Raw genomic sequence first — 4,569 nt, forward strand, 5'->3', positions numbered from 1 at the left:
CTGCTAGTTGAGTTCTCTTAACCTGTTACATTAGTTCTCTTAACCTGCTACATGAGTTCTCTTAACCTGCTACATGAGTTCTCTTAACCTGTTACATTAGTTATCTTAATTAACCTGCTACATTAGTTCTCTTAACCTGCTAGTTGAGTTCTCTTAACCTGTTACATTAGTTCTCTTAACCTGCTAGATGAGTTCTCTTAACCCGCTACATGAGTTCTCTTAACCTGCTACATGAGTTCTCTTTAACCTGTCCTGATCCGGTTAGGTTATAGGAGACCACAACCTTACAGATTATCTCTCAACCCCAAAAGAGGAGGAGAGATCTAGGGGTCTGAAGATGTGGGGGTTTTATGATCCCTCACGCCCCTGGTAAATCTCAGGCCACAGACAACTTCCTGGTACGCCCAGAGAAGTGCCCTAAAGGCGGTTAAGCCCACTTCTGACCCAAGGGTATAAAACCTGTGAGTATAGCATTTACAGACAAGACTACGTGACCCAAGCTGCAGCCAAGGTCTAAAAAGTCAACGACCCCGAACGCAACACAAGTTTGAAGACAAATAAATATTTTTCTACCCAAGCTACGGATGAGTAGCTGTGTCTAAGCGGGTGAATTCAAGCGGACCCCCTTAGCATCCAATCCCAGCGAATCGTGGTATCTAAGATGTTTCATTTCTATGCTGTGAGCTCTGAGCTACAGAGCTGTCTATCCTCAGAAGACCCCTTCCATAGTAAGGGTGAGGGAACAGACTCCTAAACCAAAAGGACACTGACATCGGGAGGATCAGAGAGGTGAGCCGGAGTAGTGCGTCATCGAGCAGCTGAACGGTCCCCTGAACGGTCCACGCAGAGAATCCTCGGAGACCTCCCCCACGTAATTACATCATTATATTCTGACCCATAAGAGCGGCAGTTTGGGGCAAGGCTAGGGTTAGAATAAGCATAGCTGACAAATTCACCCAAATGTCTATTTCTCTCGTGTACTTTCTCTTTTTCTCTCTTTGAAATCCCCATTTTGGGTGACACACGCCATAGGTTGTTGGCCCATTTTACTAAGTTCTAGTGCAGATTCACGGGCTATGCGACGTTCAGAACGAGATTGTAGAGGTAACTGGTTAATTAGCGGCTGTTGTAAAACCGATATTCTGATATTCTTTGAGTTAATTTGGGAAATAGAAACTCAACTAGTTTTCCCATGGTGCCCCAGGTTAATGAGTTAATAATTGCTTGATTCAGATAATCACGCAATTAGAAACATTTAATTCGATGAACAAAAGTCGTCACATGAACTAATACAACGTCACGACACCTGCTACATGAGTTCTCTTAACCTGCTACATGAGTTCTCTTAACCTGCTACATGAGTTCTCTTAACCTGCTACATGAGTTCTCTTAACCTGCTATGTAAACATTAAGCTGACCTGCGGTGCACCTGGCTATGGCCTGTCTAACTAATAATGGAGTGCTGATGTTACACCCATCGCTGTTGATCCACCCATCGCTGTTGATCCACCCATTGATGTGATCCACCCATCGCTGTTGATCCACCCATTGATGTGATCCACCCATTTCATTTGCAACACCCACTTTCAGACGCACTCAATGGGCTCTGTTTTCGGCTGGCTTTAAGGTGGCGCTAGTGTCAATTTACCCGTAATTCACCTGTCTAACATCAAGCACGTAGGTGCTCTGATGGGATGGGTGGAAATATTTGAGTCGTGTCCTTAAACACATGATCCAAAGGGCTCATTTCAGGCAGCGCTGGTAGGGATATTTAAGACCAACCAAAAGCTGGTTTTAGTGGTAATTCAGTCGGTTATGTCATGAATTTTGACTGGGGTATATTTCTACGCCCTAAAGACTCCCATCTGAGCACCTGGCTCTACACCAGGCGTTGTCAGAGGAAGGCCCTAAAGACTCCCATCTGAGCACCTGGCTCTACACCAGGCGGTGTCAGAGGAAGGCCCTAAAGACTCCCATCTGATCACCTGGCTCTACACCAGGCGGTGTCAGAGGAAGGCCCTAAAGACTCCAGCCACCCTAGTCATAGACTGTTCTGTCAGCTACTGCACGGCAAGCGGTACCGGAGCGCCAAGTCTAGGTCCAACATGCTTCTTAACAGCTTCTACCCCGAAGCCATAAGACTCCAGAACAGCTAATCAAATGGCAATCCAGACTACTTGCATTGCCCCTCCCCCTCTCTTTTACGCTGCTGCTATTCTCTGTTTATTATCTATGCATAGTCACTTTAATAACTCTACCTACATGTACATATCGCCTCAATTGCCTCAACTAACAGGTGCCCCCCCGCACATTGAATCTTTTTCGGTACCCCCTGTATGTAGCCTCACTATTGTTATTTTACTGCTGCTCTTTAATTGTTACTTTTATTTCTTATTTTTACTCATCTATTTTTACTTAACTGCATTGTTGGTTAAGGGCTTGTAAGTAAGCATTTCACTGTAAGTACCTGTACCTGTTGTATTCGGCGCACATGACAAATAACATTTGATTTGATTCTGATTGACCAGTGAGGGGCCAAGCCTTGACACACCCACAACTTGTTCATCCATCAAAACCCTTTCAGGCCAAGATGTATGCGTTCCCCAAAACACGAGTCAGAGAGAACGCATAATAAGTGCGTTATGAAGGAATGTGTCAAGAACAACGCTGATATGATTGAAAGAAAGGCAGGCAGCACTGCTCTCACATCAGCGTTTTCCCTTTCAAAACTTACCTCAACATTAGAATTATTCCACAATACTGACGACGGATCAGTATTGATATATCACCTATGGCTACAAATATTGTATTGAGGAACTTTTTCTCATTCTCACCCTATAATAATTCACTAAACCAAGATTAATTTGCACACATGTTACAGACAGTAGTGTATAAAAAAAAAGCTAAATACAACTCAAGTAACATCACATTTATTTGAATAGGTATATGTAGCCTGTACATGTCTTTTATTGTGGTCAGTTTTCTTTTGAGCCACATTTATATTCATTTTACCAGGTAAGTTGACTGAGAACACGTGCTCATTTACGGCAACAACCTGGGGAATGGTTACAGGAGATTAATGAGCCAATTGTAAACTGGGGATGATTAGGTGGCCATGATGGTATGAGGGGCAGATTAGGAATTTAGCCAGGACATCATGGTTAACAGCCCTACTCTTACAATAAGTGCCATGGGATCTTTATTTTTAGAACAGAGGAACGGGTGCCTCGTACTGGCCCTCCACCACCACCTGGTGTCCCATCCAGGGACTGACCAGGATCAACCCTGCATAGCTTCAGAAGCAAGCCAGCAGAGGTATGCTCCTTTGCTTGTTTCTAACAATTGCAAAGACATTGCCAACTTTGTATTTGTAGTCACATTAGTTCTGAAGTTTTCGGCAGTCACAGTGATAGGCTGTTTTAAAACACAGTTATTTATCCCAGGAAAAGGGAGTGTTTTTTGGGGCAGGAAATCTCGTTAACCGGGTTCCCACCATTCAACCCTAGTCTCAACTGTCCCTCTAGTGAACAGCAGATGGCGATAGAAGTCCAATTCTGATTCATGATAGTCCACTGATGCATATTGATAAAATAGAAGAAGTCATACCCTTTAATGTTGATGGACAATTTATTCGAAGCAGTTTGCCAAATTGGTCTAAACAGAAAAAATCAATCCATTCAAACCTTACCTATGGTCCATGGATGCAACCCTGAGATTTTCTCTTGAAGTGTATGAATTGGACAATTTTCCTGTCCTGCTAAGCATTCAAAATATAATGAGTACTTTTGGGTGTCAGAGAAAATGTAAGGAGTAAAAATGACATGATTTCCTTTAGTAATCTAGTGAAGTAAAAGTATAAATTGTCAAAAATATAACTAGTAATCTACAGATATCCCCAAAAACAACTTAAGTAGTACATTGTTTTTTACTTAAGTGTTTTACAGCGTTGATTCTAAGAATTGCAAAAGACTTGCTGATAAAGCGATTTCAGCCAAACAATTACTGACTCCGATTGATAGATTCAACAATTTCACAAGGTCCTTACTCACTCCTTGGTCCTCTGCTTTAGGTGTTCTTCAAGAGTGCCTAATAAAAAATGTCCAGAATAATTCCATCATTCAACTGCCTCTGCCCTTCCATAAAGTCAAGGAGAGGTGGATGTGCTGTTGTATTCAATGTGGAGACAAAGAGAGGGAGGAAGAAACTAGTGTGTGTAAAACACTCATATGGTGTATATGGAACAGTATTTAATCCCAGATGAAAAATGACTGCCTGCCTGCAAGGGGACCCTGTGTTTGCTTTGTTCTGACTCCAGGACTGGACTGTGACATGGTGGAACTATGTGGCAGGACTGCCAAACTTAACAGATGTTTGTAGAGTGCTGCATTGTGCCCTTCTCGATGAGTGTACTGCCAATTCAAAGCTTCTGTCAGTCTTCTCACAGGCTACAAGTTAAGACAAACACATCAGGGACGCAACTGCGCGAGTCCTTATCCAATTCCTAGGTACATATAGAAGATATTGGAAGAACTGTCCACATGTACTTTTCATCTGCCAACAAGATGAGTG

This window comes from Oncorhynchus kisutch, linkage group LG15, assembly GCF_002021735.2.
Source record: "Oncorhynchus kisutch isolate 150728-3 linkage group LG15, Okis_V2, whole genome shotgun sequence".
Classification (NCBI taxonomy): domain Eukaryota; kingdom Metazoa; phylum Chordata; class Actinopteri; order Salmoniformes; family Salmonidae; genus Oncorhynchus; species Oncorhynchus kisutch.